This window comes from Anomaloglossus baeobatrachus, chromosome 1 (genome assembly GCF_048569485.1).
Source record: "Anomaloglossus baeobatrachus isolate aAnoBae1 chromosome 1, aAnoBae1.hap1, whole genome shotgun sequence".
Classification (NCBI taxonomy): domain Eukaryota; kingdom Metazoa; phylum Chordata; class Amphibia; order Anura; family Aromobatidae; genus Anomaloglossus; species Anomaloglossus baeobatrachus.
This window is the reverse complement of record NC_134353.1, coordinates 679,179,518-679,195,949: the sequence shown is the minus strand read 5'-3', so window position 1 is coordinate 679,195,949 and position 16,432 is coordinate 679,179,518. Positions and strand designations below refer to the sequence as shown.

Here is a 16,432-nt window from a genome sequence, read left to right as displayed (position 1 = left end):
AGTGCAGATTGTAACGTTTAATTTGAAGGTTTGAACAAAAATAACTGATAGAAATTGTAGGAATTGTACACATTTCTTTACAAACACTCCACATTTTAGGAGGTCAAAAGTAATTAGACAAATAAACCAAACCCAAACAAAATATTTTTATTTTCAATATTTTGTTGCGAATCCTTTGGAGGCAATCACTGCCTTAAGTCTGGAACCCATGGACATCACCAAACGCTGGGTTTCCTCCTTAATGCTTTGCCAGGCCTTTACAGCCACAGCCTTCAGGTCTTGCTTGTTTGTGGGTCTTTCCGTCTTAAGTCTGGATTTGAGCAAGTGAAATGCATGCTCAATTGGGTTAAGATCTGGTGATTGACTTGGCCATTGCAGAATGTTCCACTTTTTTGCACTCATGAACTCCTGGGTAGCTTTGGCTGTATGCTTGGGGTCATTGTCCATCTCTACTATGAAGCACCGTCCGATCAACTTTGTGGCATTTGGCTGAATCTGGGTTGAAAGTATATCCTGGTACACTTCAGAATTCATCCGGCTACTCTTGTCTGCTGTTATGTCATCAATAAACACAAGTGACCCAGTGCCATTGAAAGCCATGCATTCCCATGCCATCACGTTGCCTCCACCATGTTTTACAGAGGATGTGGTGTGCCTTGGATCATGTGCCGTTCCCTTTCTTCTCCAAACTTTTTTCTTCCCATCATTCTGGTACAGGTTGATCTTTGTCTCATCTGTCCATAGAATACTTTTCCAGAACTGAGCTGGCTTCATGAGGTGTTTTTCAGCAAATTTAACTCTGGCCTGTCTATTTTTGGAATTGATGAATGGTTTGCATCTAGATGTGAACCCTTTGTATTTACTTTCATGGAGTCTTCTCTTTACTGTTGACTTAGAGACAGATACACCTACTTCACTAAGAGTGTTCTGGACTTCAGTTGATGTTGTGAACGGGTTCTTCTTCACCAAAGAAAGTATGCGGCGATCATCCACCACTGTTGTCATCCGTGGACGCCCAGGCCTTTTTGAGTTCCCAAGCTCACCAGTCAATTCCTTTTTTCTCAGAATGTACCCGACTGTTGATTTTGCTACTCCAAGCATGTCTGCTATCTCTCTGATGGATTTTTTATTTTTTTTCAGCCTCAGGATGTTCTGCTTCACCTCAATTGAGAGTTCCTTAGACCGCATGTTGTCTGGTTACAGCAACAGCTTCCAAATGCAAAGCCACACACCTGTAATCAACCCCAAACCTTTTAACTACTTCATTGATTACAGGTTAACGAGGGAGACGCCTTCAGAGTTAATTGCAGCCCTTAGAGTCCCTTGTCCAATTACTTTTGGTCCCTTGAAAAAGAGAAGGCTATGCATTACAGAGCTATGATTCCTAAACCCTTTCTCCGATTTGGATGTGAAAACTCTCATATTGCAGCTGGGAGTGTGCACTTTCAGCCCATATTATATATATATAATTGTATTTCTGAACATTTTTTTGTAAACAGATAAAATAACAAAATTTGTGTCACTGTCCAAATATTTCTGGCCCTGACTGTAGATTGTGCATATTTTACAGCCCATACCAACATATCCACATTAAAGACCCTTTCTATATAAATCATTTACAGATCCTGAATATGCTCAGGTGCATGAGAACAAAGAGCTTTCTTCCACCTTGCCCCGATTCTTCATCCTTTCAATTTTACAGAAAGAACAGGCTATATATTGTTGTCCTATTTGTAAACATGCTACATAAATGATTTTCAATTTTGCTTGAAACTCTCAGATTCACTGAAACTCATTAGATCCATTTAATATCACTGCCAAGGGTTCATATTGTTTAGAAGATTTCAAAGAGGCTTCTGGAAATCAAACTAACAAGAAGATTTTGGCTGGCAGATAACGGACTTGTATGCGAGTAGAGAATCAAGGGATTCGGCAAATTTCCTTTTCTGTTGTGTCATCAAAAAAGACTGCATTTTGCATTGTTTATATGAAATAGATATATTCTACCCATTCTGTTAAAAAAGTACTGACTGTGAAGCTCAAGAGTATAGTGCTGAGGCGTCAGAACATTTAGTTCTGTGTTCGAAAAGAAAGCTTGTTAAAAACAGTGGGATCTCGTGAAATAAGGTGGCTTAAAATCAGGGTTTTTGCATGAATAATTTCTCTGTTTTTTGGAAAGGGCTTGGAGATTATTTCCATTTATCACATAACACATATAGGGATGACCTTAAAGGGAACCTGACAGCACCAAAACGCTTTTTGCCTGCAGCCGAAGACTAAATCTGAAAGAAAATATCGTTAGAACCCTGAGTAGCCAACTGACCAGAAGAGAAAATGAAGTTTCAATCACAGTATAACAGATACCCTGTATGGTGAATTATGATATTGATATCTTACAATAAAAATATCAGGATATTGCATTTCTGAAGGCACATGTATTGTGTGTATAGTTCAAACCACTATTTAACTAAGTATTTTGGTTTTATGTAATATTGCTGCTTTGTTTTATCATGAACGTTATGCAGCTATCTAATATCTGTGTTTATTTCTGTAATACTATACTGATATCTAGCTCTGATGAGCCATGCACTGTATTAGTTGATGGTGATTACGCTAGGATTTCAGCGCCTCTTCTAGATATGAAGAATCAAGGTATCTAATCACTATGATGATCTAGTCATCAAGCAAAGATCTTAAAGATGGTGAGATATTTATATACAAAGTATTTTGGAAGCTACCTAACTTTGTATTACCCAGTGAATAAGCCTTAATTACATAAATATCTAAATCACTTTTTGATATATACTACTTTTTTAAACAACACATACAGTATCTATGTAAAATATAGAAGCATGGACATAAGTAACAAGACTGATGCAAGTTTAGTGTTCACAAAGTTTGCTGCTTCAGTTTTTATATCAGGAGGAATGATTGTTCAAAGAAAATAAAGTGAGTACTACTAACAGTAAGGCATCCTGAGACCATTCATGTGTGGGGTTGCTTCGCTTTCAAGGTAGTGGGCTTTAGCACAATTTTGCCTAATGGCTTTTTTGCACATTCTGCAATTCGGTCCAATGTCAGATCACAATGCTCAAACTGGCACTAGGTCTCCAAGACCCTAACATGGCAGCTTCATATTTAATATTGGAAGAGCCATGGGCAGTCCGAGCATTGCGATCAGACATCTGACTGAATTTCAGGATGTGTGAAAGAGCTCTAAGAAGAAAACACAGCCATGAATAAAGTATAGTATCTAAACATCCTGGAAACGGGCAACTTCTCCCAAAGATCCAGGAGCAATTCGGTATTGAACAATGCACTGAAACTTTGGGTCCTTGGCCAGGCAACGTCTGAGATTTTAATCCCACTGTAAACTTGTTGTCAATCCTCAAAAAAGCAAATGGGCAAAAAATAAAACAGAAATTGCGATGAACTTCAAGCACTGACTAGGCAAGAACGTGTTGTCATCTATCAGGAATTGGCCCAGAAGCTGATTCCCAGCATATCAGGGTGAATTTTAGATGTCTTGAAAATAAGACTGTCTTTCTCTAGCTAACAAAATAGACGGGTATCTTCTTGCTTCTGTAGCCCATTTGCTTGCTTTGTTGTATATAGTGGGGCAGAAAGAACAGGGTCATTACAATATTATGAGCGGACAGGATTTGCTGTAGTGGCAGACTAGATAGGGCAGAATATTGGCAGCATAGCAAGGCAGAAATCTAATTGCATCTTCCGTGCCACTTCCGGGTTAGTGGGAAGAAGCTGCCCTCTATCACTTCTTCATGACTTTAATAATCAATACCATTTCTATCAACTAAATCCGTATCATCTAAAGTATCATAATAAATGTCTACCCTGCTGCGCTGACTATGCAGCCATACAGGCAAGAAATATGTGCTTCTAATATATCTACTGTAAAATACATCAACATTTTAAAAATGCTATAGACTTCTACTTGATAAGATTATAATTTCAAACATGAAACATGTCATTAATTTTTGACCTTTTTATTGCTTTATCTAATTACAAAAAATATTGATAAAACTTTGCCATCTCATTCCTTCTTTAAGCAAATGAACGGTGCATCTACATGTGGCCAAATAAATGGCCAAAACAGCAAAAACTGCAAATTATTACTTAAAAGAATACTAAAATAATGTTGTGAACATAAAGGCAATACATATATCTGATATAATATAATAGCCTGCAATTCAGCATGCTGCATTACCAATACAACAACCCTATGTAAGGAGAATCCAAATAAAGTAATAATGAACCTGAAAGAATCTTAAAGGGAATCTGTCACCTCAAGAAATGTTATATACTTTCAAACATAATGGTAATTTGCAGGTAAATAGTGAAAAATGAAGCTGGTCTCCCGGTAGTCACTCACTTCCTGTTATCGAGGTAGTGTAAGGACTAAGGAGGAGGTACAATCACAGCTCACTATCCATGAGTGTGGCTGTAATCACTCTCCAAAAATGTAAGTGACAGCCTGCCCTTTATGCGGGCTTTACACGAGACGAGCTATCGTGCAATGCATCGTCAGGGTCACGGTTTTCGTGACACACATCCGGCATCGTTCACGACGTCGTCTTGTGTGACACCTCCGAGCAACGCAGTATTGCTCACAAATCGTGAGTCGTGTACTCGTCGCTCAGTTTTAAAAAATTGTTTAATTAAAATGGCGCCGGTTGTTCATCGTACCCGGGGTAGCACACATTGCTCCGTGCGACACCCCGGGAACGATGCACACAGCTTACTTGCGTCCCGCGGCTCCCGGCGGCTATGCGGAAGGAAGGAGGTGGGTGGGATGTTTACGTCCTGCTTATCTCCGCCCCTCCGCTTCTATTGGCCGGCGGCTATTTGACGTTGCTGTGACGCCGAACGTCCCTCCCCTTCAGGAAGAGGATGTTCGCCGCCCACAGCGAGGTCGCTCAGCAGGTAAGTACGTGTGACGGGGGTTTCACGACTTTGTGCAACACGGGCAGTGATTTGCCCGTGACGCACCAACGACGGGGGCGGGTACGATCGATCGTAAAATCGCACGATCGGTTGACTCGTGTAAAACCCACATTACACATGCTACATAGTGCAGTGACTATAATATCTTCCTGCACTTCCTCAATGACTGGAAGTGAGTAGCAGGGAGAATATAACTTCATTTTCACCCTGTAGCCATATTTCCAGAAGCTGGTTACACAAGTTTAAAATGCCATTTACCTGCAGATTACTCATATCTGCTGCTAAATATTTCTTGAGGTAACAGGTTCCCTTCAATGTCGGGTAGGAAGACCATCATGGTTTTTGGAGCCTGACCAATGGGTTGATATTAAAATGCAGGTGTAAAGGAGGATCAAATTTAAAGGATATATCTGGGACTTTAACAAAAAATTTACTTAAGCACTAACAGGCAGGTAATTGCTACCTACTTGCCTGTTGTGCCCGGCATCGCTCTTCGCTGACTCAGAGTGGTCACAGACCACTCCAGACGGTGATTCAGCTGCTTCCATTGATGTCACGTCAAAAGAGCAACAGCTTCTCACCTGCTCTGCTCTATAGATAGGGCGGGACAGCCAATATCATACTGATTGATAGCAGGCTGCCCACTGCCTATTTAGGGAGCCAGCTATCATGTAACTTGCAAGTATATAAACCTTTCATTACAAAAATTGGGAGCACCATGAGGTGAAGTAGTAACCAATGAAATATTATGAACAGTGTGTTTGTGATCTGAATAACATGGATCCAAAGTTTTGTAGACGTAGTTACAGTAAAAAAAAATATGACCGTTCATCTAAAGTAGAACAAAGTGTGCATGAATGGCATGATGTACAATCTAGAAAGCAAAAGACGATGCCAAGCTGAGGATGCCAAGAACAAATGTGAAGGCTGGCTGCCATGGAGGTCTCGGCTGGTCAATGGAAAAAGGCCACAGAAATTAAATTGCTCTCTAGGGGAAACCAATTTTTTAAATATTACTTTTTCACTGTCTCTGATAGTATTTATTTTCTTCTACCTCTCATTTTCTGTTTATTGATATGCATAGCAATCTAAATGGCAAATGCAACATGTTCTAGACATAAAGCAACTTTCTGAGATGTTTCATGTTAAAATCACACGTACAAGTCTCGATTTTGCAAAGACAATCCTTATACTATGAAAAGTTGTAGTGGTTAAGTAATGCCTCTGCCAAAAAAAAACAGTTTTGCAGTGTTGCTGGGGGTTGAGGCTTGAAGCGTAACCGTCGTTTTGAGTTTTATTTCATAAATTAATGGTACACAGAAAAATGTGCTTCTTTCTGTCTAAGAATTGATCAGTCTTTATCAAACTGAGGTAGGATCTGTATTCAGTGAAGACTTTCTCATTACTGAGATAGGAGATGGCAAATGTTACTAATAAGATTCTGTAACAAGAGGAGGGAGGAGCCAGAGGCAGAGGGAGGAGCTAAAGGCAGAGGAAGGAGCTAGAGGCAGAGGGAGGAGCTAGAGGCAGAGGAAGGAGCTAAAGGCAGAGGGAGAGGCTAGAGGCAAAGGGAGGATCTAGAGGCAGAGGGAGGAGCTAAAGGCAGAGGGTGGATCTAGAGGCTGAGGGAGGATCTAGAGGCAGAGGCAGGATTTAGTGGCAGAGGGAGAAGCTAGATACAGAGGGAGGAGCTGGAGGCAGAGGGGGAAGCTAGATACAGAGGGAGGAGCTAGAAGCAGAGGGAGGAGCTAGAGGCAAAGCTGCACCCCTCCTCCTTCTATCTACATAGAATCTCATCAGTAACAACTACCATTTAAATACCAATTTTACCTTTTAAATGTAATACAAGAGCGTACAAAAATTGTTGACCATAATGTTAAAAAAAATTGGATATGATGAATTGAGGTTTAATTTTAATGCAGCGATCACTCTTTGGTGCAGTTTTCTGCAGTTTCCTTTAGTGTATAAGAAAAGGTAAAACTATGCAAAACACCCAAACAAAGGTAACAATAACAATCTTTTGACTTCAGTCTGGTGAATGGCGGTGAATGGCTGTATTTGGTGTATGCACCGGAAGCTTTCCCAGATCGTTCGTCAAATATGGTCACATAGACTGATTTGAACCAGACCTAGTAGTGCATGGTATAAATGTTTTGGAAGGACTGTAGTGTGAGAGAATACTCTTTTGTATGTAATAATAATAAGAATAAGAATAAAAATAATAATATTAAATCTTTATTTCTATAGCGCCAACATATTCCGCAGCGCTTTACAATTCAGGAGGTTCATATGCAAACAAATAACAGTTATTGAAAATACAATAATAGGAGTATGGAAAAAAAGACAACCCTGCTCGTGAGAGCTTACAATCTACAATGTGATGGGGGGGAGACAAGGTAAAAGTGCTTATTTACAATGGCAGTCCAGCCATCTCAAGGAAATGGGGGATAGATAATGGCTGCCTGGACCAGTTGGCCAGAACCTTGAGATGCATTTGGGTGCCATGGAGTTTGACGTGGGGTTAAGAATCATAGAATATTAGAGTTGGAATGGACCTCCTGGGTCATCTAGTCCAACCCCCTGCTCAAAGCAGGATTCACTAAATCATCCCAGATAGATGTCTTTCCAACCTCTTTTTAAAGACTTCCATTGAAGGAGAACTCACAACCTCTCGTGTTGTATTCTGAGAAGACGTGGAGGGACTATGTGATTTTAATTCGGCTAGGGTGTGTGATAGGCCACTCTAAAAAGATGCATTTTTAGGGAGCGTCTGAAGCTGAGTAAGTTGGAATTCGTCCTAGCGTCTTGGGGTAGAGCGTTCCAGAGGATTGGTGCAGCTCAAGAGCAGTTTTGGATCCGGTAGTGGGAGGTTCGGATTAGTGAGGATGTTAGTCGAAAGTCTTTTGCACAGCGTAGAGAACAAGTGGGGTGATAGACAGAGATGAGGGCAGAGATGTAGGGGGGTGTCGCACTGTGTAGAGCTTTGTATGTGCAGTAATCTTTATCACTAGTGAGAAAAGGTTTTTCATGAAGGGTTGGAGCTGTGTTATGTTAATTACCAGATTCATTCATTGCTGTAATGCTAATTAATATTTATGCTACTATTGAATTAAAGCTAACTTTATGCTTATTATGTTTCTGACTATTAGTACAAAGATACATACAATCATGTAAGTGGATTTTTCCCACATAAACATTACATTAATTTATGAGACATTTAAGTAACCAATTCACTTGTCAATGAAAACCAATGTCAAGTTATAACAAACACTATTATGAATGATGAAGAAATGCTCTTATAAATCTGTGTGTGTATACTAGGTACAATGGGGATATGAAGAGGCACGTGTTCCACACAATTAGTTTTAATTAAAGCAGAATGCTGACTCAAACATCAAATGTTCCAGGAGAATGAGAAATAAAGGGAAAAAAAACAATTGAAACTGTGTGCATCTGTACATCAGTAATGTTTTCTTCAGCTGTCACAAGATAATGAGCTTTGACCTTGGTAATTTAGTCTATAATAGCATAAAATCTATGTTCCTTGTGACACTGGAATAAATTGACATTGTCAAGGTCACAGAGTGGTTATGATAATGGCTATTGTACTCTGCTTAAAGAGCATTTTTCACCTTTATGTACTTTGGATAAATTGCAAGAATTCCATTGTTTACTTGCTTACTAAATCTTTAGCATTTAACCATTTAGAGACTTAAAGGGAGTGTCCAGCCTTAGGTTAAAAGTCTGCAGTCATTCTATATGACTGCAGACTTGTGAATCCTTGTAACATGCGCACCCTGCGTTGAGAGGTGTCTCCGTTATCAGCACCAATGATGGCTTTCATGTGCCAGCTAGACATGCATAGCCTCTGTTAATACAAATGAACTGAACAAGGCTGGTGTCATGCACCATCAGTATCTTCACACACAGATTACTTCTACTGAATTGGACTCTGTTCACATTGTAGAGTCCGACAGGCAGCCTGGTCTATCTTAAGTGCTCAGCTCGTCTGGGCGTCGGCTCAGTTGTTTTACTGCTCTCAGCCATGCAGGGGTTAATCCTTGTTGGATCAGCATGCTGAGAGCCAGGTTGCTGATTTCCTTAGACAGCTAGTCTTCTATTTAAGGCTGTGGTGTGTAGAAGGAGACTGCCGAAGATAATTTCTTCTTGCAGTTACGATATCCCAGTGTCCGTGGCGATCCTCTATTTGGTGATCAGCAATTTGTTGTCTGCACTGCATGATAGCTCCCTGGTCTTACTTACTCCTTCCCCTTTGTTATTTTTCCTCAGTTGTCTTTTTGTCTCTCCTCTGTGGATATTTGGGGTGTGAGTGAGTTTCAGTTTATCCCCATGTCTTTGTCTTGGGGGGGCTGTTATTCTTCATATCCTGCCCAGCCCTGGGTTGGAGGGTATTAGGTCAGGACTGACAGGAGACGGGGACATGCTGGTGACTCAACCCTGCACACCTTCAAGTCTACCGTCAGGAAGAACGAGGAACAACATCGTTACTGCAGCAGCAATGATAATTGAGATTAGGGGGGGGATGTCACCGATTAGCGATTTTGAACGTTTTTGCAACGATTCAAAATCGCTAATAGGTGTCAAACGCAACGACATCGCTAACGCGGCCGGATGTGCGTCACAAAATCCATGACCCCAACGACATCGCTTTAGCAATGTCGTAGCGTGTAAAGCCACCTTTAGTGTATTTGTGTCTGCAGAATTTAAATTAGGTTATAAGAACATGAACTGGTGAAAGTGACTTTAATCTATGTGTATATAGAAAATACACAGTATGGCCAAAACTATATTATCAACTGACCAGCACTTCTATGTGAACTTGTGAGATATGCCACACATTCTAAATCCATATGCATTATGATAAAGTTGTGCCCCTTTTTGTGCTATTACATTCTTGGTTCTTCTACGACAGCTTTCTACAATTTATTAGTATGGGCATCACCAATAGGATATAAGTAGAGAAGAACATATAAATAAATACTTAAACTTGAGTTCGCTGGCTTCATCAAATTTTCTTAAACCATTCACTAAAATAAATTGCAAAGCCTCTAGTTACCCAAAAAATAGTGATGGTGTCTCCGCGGCATTCTTGTTTTGCATATTTTCTCAGGGGGCCTTGCTCTAGAATCACTGCGTTGATAAACACATGATGGTGTCTCCGCGGTGTTGGATTTTGATCTCCCCGAGGTAAAATATCCTTACCTATGTAGTCTTCTACTAGGCATTGCTCCCACTAGCCAGTTTCCTACTCCACACTGATGAGGGGCAAATACCCCGAAACAGCTGTCTGTGGATGGATACCATGTTTGGCATAGGTGGTCTCCTTGACTGGAGACTGCCCTTCCCGTGGTTGTTCCTTCCCGGTGAAAGACCTGGCTAGTTTACTGCCAGCGTTGAGAAACATGTGATGGTGTCTCCGCAGGCTTTCTTGTTTAGGATAAGGGAAAGCACAGGGTCCCCAGCCTTAGGGTCAGCTCAGGAGCCCTTCTGCTATCTTAGTCTAATGTAGGCAGAAGTAAGAAAACCACATCCCAACACTCGAAAATCCTGACAGCTTAGAGTGTGCAAACTATGAGGATTCACCAGTCTGTAGTCACATAGACTGACTGCAGACTTGTATCCTAGCCCTGAAACCCCTTTAAGGGCCATTTTAATTGGGTTGAGTACTGTCTGTGGTCAAGCCCCGTTTAACTATGTACCAGTCGATTGGAGCTCATTTACTGGCCAATGCATACAAAACTGTATGCAAAACAATGATCGTTTATATGATCATTCTGTCACCAACAGCATCAGTTTGTCAGCAAAACATCCCATGTTTATATGGGCTGATGTGCTTCCAGCGACAATGATTTTTTATGCCTGAATAAATGATCCAATTAACTGGTGAATAAGAATGTACGTTCATTGGGTGATTGACAGCACTGCATTCATGGGCCAATAATTTAGGAATTCTTATGAATGTTAGTTTGCAAATTATTGGCCTATGTAAATGGACTGAAAGCTCAGTATTTTGACAAAATAGAGTGGTCCACCACAGTCAAGATACCTGTTACCCTTTCCCCACTAAACTACCCCTTAAAAAAAATCACAAAGCTCTAAAACAAGTTTGTATCTATGTTGTGTTATTTTCCTGTTTGTAATTTCTAGAGGGAAAACTGGAAAAGCTAAGCGTTGTATCTGTAGAATCTATGCACTGTTTATAATTCAAAATGGCTGCAAAAGAGGCAAATGTGCAAAAAATACTAGAAGTATTATTATTATAATTATAATTACTACTAATAATAATAATAACATATGATTGTTATGCCTGCTACTAAACTAATATTTCCTATATATTGTATTTGAACCATATTCTCTAAAATACTAAAAATGCATTTATATTTACAAAAAAAATTCTGTTTAGAAAAAAGCCTAGTTTAGACCCCGCTCTCCATCCTTTTCCCTTCATTTTCTTCAGTCCAGTGATAACCCTGATATGACAGATGAGAGAATCATTTGAAATTCTAATTCGCCAATTTTGCCTTATTTCGCAAAGAATTTGATTTGCATCAAATAAAATTGCCATGAATCACAATACTAAAAAGCCTCCAATTGTCAGAAAAATGTCTTTAACACTCTGAGGTCTCCTATGTGTGTATCAAACTTGTTTTCGTCATTGTAATGTCAACACAGCCTTATTAGTGTCCAATTTACCGCTCTGGTATGTTGTAAATGGATGGTAAGTGGGGTGGAGGTGTAGGGGGTTGGCAATGATGGAGATTTCTCTTTTGAATGTTGAAAAAATATGTATATGACAGTGAAGGAAGTACACTTACTGTCAAATACACACTTTGAAATTAGGTATTTTTTAGTAGCAAAAATAGCAGAGAGGAGTTTAATACTGACCACCTTATTTGCAATGTGCTAAGAGTTAAAAAAAACAGAGCTATTACTACACAATTTCTCAGATGCTGGATGCCATTCCTATGAACTTTTAATGTAATGCAATAAAATAATTATTTTAAGCAAAAAAAAAAAAACGCCTGCGTCCGCTGGATATTTTGCTTTTCTTTTATTTATACTTGAGTGGAATGAGCTTGGTGCTGTGACTTTCTCTACGGTGTACAAGCATAAAATGGTGCTCTTTCACTGGTGCCCATTTTTTATAGCAGCCTTGACAGTCAATGATTGGCTGTACTAGACCATGTCATACGATAACTGCAAGCATTATTGTTGAGTCTTCAGCAATTTGCAAAATGGTGCTTAAAGCCAATCCGCAGCGGATCGATCCTCTCAGCTCTAATTCTGAGTAATCTAATACAGATTAAATGTTGTTCCTGACCACATTACTATGAAGACTTGTTGTTAACTAGTATATCCCTAGCAACTTGTCACAATGACTTTGGGATAGCGGGGAACCCAGGCCCCTAAACTGTCAATCTAGGGACCCTACGCTATCCATAACCTCAGGGAAATTCCTAATCGTGGAGAGTCTCCTTCCTGGTCCTTATCTAATTCCCCCTAAAGCTGGGTTTACACACTGAGACTTTCTAGCGCTCCAACCTGCAATCTCAACCTAGCCGGGATCGCTACAAAGTCTCTGGTGAGCTGTCAAACAGGCAGACCTGGCCAACGACCTAACAGCGATCCGGACCTGCAGAGCGACTAGCTGGTCATTGGGGACATGTCAAAAAAGCAGGTGAACTTCACCCGACTTCATTTAATGCCGCGCGGCTCTGTGTGCCATGTAAATAAATAAATAATTAAAAAATCCGGCGCGCGGTCCCCCCCCTATTTTAATACCAGCCAGATAAAGCCATACGGCTGTAGGCTGGTATTCTCAGGATGGGGAGCCCAACGTTATGGGGAGCCCCCCAGCCTAACAATATCAGCCAGCAGACGCCCAGAATTGCCGCATACATTAGATGCGACAGATCTGGGACTGTACCCGGCTCTTCCCGATTTGCCCTGGTGCGTTGGCAAATCGGGGTAATAAGGAGTTATTGGCAGCCCATAGCTGCCAATAAGTCCAAGATTAATCATGTCAGGCGTCACCCCGAGATACCTTCCATGATTAATCTGTAAATTACAGTTAAAAAACACACACCCGAAAAATCCTTTATTAGAAATAAAAAACACTAACAAATTCCCTCATTACCAATTTATTACCCACAACAAAGCCCTCCTTGTCCGGCGTCCTCCAGTGTCGCATCCAGCTCTGCTGCATGCAGGTGACAGGAGCAGCAGAAGACACAGATGCTCCTGTCACCTGCACGCAGCTAATGAAGAGAGCCGTGTGATCGGCTGAGCTGTCACCGAGGTTACCTGGATCCAGCGGTGGATCCAGCGGTGGTCGCGGGTAACCTCAGTGACAGCTCAGCTGATCACGCTACTCACCTCATTTGCTGCGTGGAGCTGACCGGAGCGGCGGTGAGTAGCGTGATCAGCTGAGCTGTCACTGAGGTTACCCGCGGCCACCGCTGCATCCACCGCTGGATCCAGGTAACCTCAGTGACAGCTCAGCCGATCACACGGCTCTCTTCATTAGCTGCGTGGAGGTGACAGGAGCGGCTGTGTCTTCTGCTGCTCCTGTCACCTGCATGCAGCAGAGCTGGATGCGACGCTGGAGGACTGTGGATTACGCCGGACAAGGAGGGCTTTGTTGTGGGTAATAAATTGGTAATGAGGGAATTTGTTAGTGTTTTTTATTTCTAATAAAGGATTTTTCGGGTGTGTGTTTTTTAACTGTAATTTACAGATTAATCATGGAAGGTATCTCGGGGAGACGCCTAACATGATTAATCTAGGACTTATCGGCAGCTATGGGCTGCCAATAACTCCTTATTACCCCGATTTGCCAACGTACCAGGGCAAATCGGGAAGAGCCGGGTACAGTCCCAGAACTGTCGCATCTAATGTATGCGGCAATTCTGGGCGGCTGCTGGCTGATATTGTTAGGCTGGGGGGCTCCCCATAACGTGGAGCTCCCCATCCTGAGAATACCAGCCTTTAGCCGTATGGCTTTATCTGGCTGGTATTAAAATTGGGGGGGGACCGCGCGCCGGATTTTTTAATTATTTATTTATTTACATGGCACACAGAGCCGCGCGGCATTAAATGAAGTCGGATTTTTTAATTATTTATTTATTTATTTTACTGCACAGTAGACACGCCCACCGGCTGCTGTGATTGGGTGCAGTGACACAGCTGTCACTCAGCGTGTGGGCGTGTCTCACTGCAACCAATCATATTTGCCGGTGGGCGGGGAAAAGCAGGGAATACGAGATTGTTTAATGAGCGGCCGGCTTTTTCAAAAAAGGAAAAGCCGCTGGAGCAGAGTGAACGCCGTGCAGCGCCGGTGATCGGGGATCGGTGAGTATGAGAGAGGGGGGGACACTTCAGTCACTCGGGGGATTAGCGGTCACCGGTGAATCCTTCACCGGTGACCGCTAATCAGGACGCTACACAGACAGAGCCGCGGAGTCGCTGTAAAGTCCCCTTTACACACTGAAACTTGCTAGCGATGCATGCTGCACAGCGGGAAACAAAGGACCTAGGAATGGTCCTGAACGATTTGTAGCGATCACAACTTCACAGCAGGGGCCAGGTCGCTGATAGGTTTCACACACTGCAATGTCGCTGGGGAGGTCGCTGTAACGTCACAAAACCGGTGACGTTACAGCGATGTCGTTTGCGACGTTGCAGTGTGTAAACCCAGCTTAACCGTCCCCTCAGGAAGAAATGGGACAAGAGTGTGTTCAAACCTCAGATAAAGATAGACAATGGAAAAAACAAAACTCTGTCACACAGCACACAAGCAAAGGTAAAGACAATAAGAGATTCAGAAGGAAATCAAGAGCAGGAAGAAAGTACAAAACAAGGGTACACTCCACAACGGCACCAAGCAAAAAGCACAGCTTAGCACAACTTTCACCAGAGAGAGTCTGGGATGGCACACATCACAGACCGACACAGAATAAACTATAGCTGGTATGGGTAGAAGGATTCCAACAGCATAAATAGCAGGAGAGCAGATGTGATAAGTCTCCCCACATAGCAAAGATTAATTCTTCTTACCCTGCCCTTACCCTAATCAGCTACAGCTGGTCGACGCTTGCCTATGTTGATCCAAAGAAATCATGGGGTGGAGTATCAGAATCTGAGATCTGAAGAGAGTCCAATGTCGCCATGACAATTGGCGAACTTTGTGAAATACTCTGTGTGACAAAACTACTTTGATTGTAGACACTATTACCTGAGATCAAAGTTGTATTGACAAAGCTAACATCAAAAATGGGGGTGAATAATGTAGATTAACTATATGACAGATGCTAATCTACTTTACTCTCTTTTTCAGGCAATGTACTGATCTGATTCAAAGACATTTTACCAAATAAATGCACAATCTGATTGGCAAATCTCCTAACCAATCACATGTCTCATTATTTTTTAGTTTCAAGGGGCTGACCATATATTCATATATATATATATATATACAGTACCGACCAAAAGTTTGGACACACCTTTCTCATTCAAAGAGTTTTCTTTATTTTCATGACTCTAAAAATTGTAGATTCACATTGAAGGCATCAAAACTATGAATTAAAACATGTGCAATGAAATACTTAAAAAAGTGTGGAACAACTGAAAATATGTCTTATATTCTAGGTTCTTCAAAGTAGTCACCTTTTGCTTTGATTACTGCTTTGCACACTCTTGGAATTCTCTTGATGAGCTTCAAGAAGTAGTCACCGGAAATAGTCTTCCAACAGTCTTGAAGGAGTTCCCAGAGATACTTAGCACTTGTTGGCCCTTTTGCCTTCACTCTGCGGTCCAGCTCACCCCAAACCATCTCGATTGGATTCAGATCTGGTGACTGTGGAGACCAGGTCATCTAGCATAGCACCCCATCACTCTCCTTCTTAGTCAAATAGCCCTTACACAGCCTGGAGGTGTGTTTTGGGTCATTGTCTTTTTGAAAAATAAATAATGGTCCAACTAAACGCAAACCGGATGGAATAGCATGCCGCTGCAAGATGCTGTGGCAGGCATGCTGGTTCTGTATGCCTTCAATTTTGAATAAATCCCCAACAGTGTCACCAGCAAAGCACCCCCACACCATCACACCTCCTTCTCCATGCTTCACGGTGGGAACCAGGCATGTAGAGTCCATCCGTTCACCTTTTCTACAAAGACACGGTGGTTGGATCCAAAGATCTCAAATTTGGACTAATCAGACCAAAGCACAGATTTCCACTGGTCTAATGTCCATTCCTTATTTTCTTTAGCCCAAACAAGACTCTTCTGCTTGTTGCCTGTCCTTAGCAGTAGATTCCTAGCAGCTATTTTACCATGAAGGCCTGCTGCACAAAGTCTCCTCTTAATAGTTGTTCTAGAGATGAGAAGGTGTGTCCAAACTTTTGGTCTGTACTGTATATGTATATTTTACATAATATAATAATACTAA

General features: G+C 41.5%; 1 long non-coding RNA gene across 2 annotated transcripts in view; it reads right to left on the bottom strand.

The window, feature by feature from the left end:
* Nucleotides 1–16,432, bottom strand: part of LOC142248775 (uncharacterized) — an 86,291-nt gene that overhangs the window by 25,136 nt on the left and 44,723 nt on the right. The gene's annotated exons all lie outside the window — the stretch shown is intronic.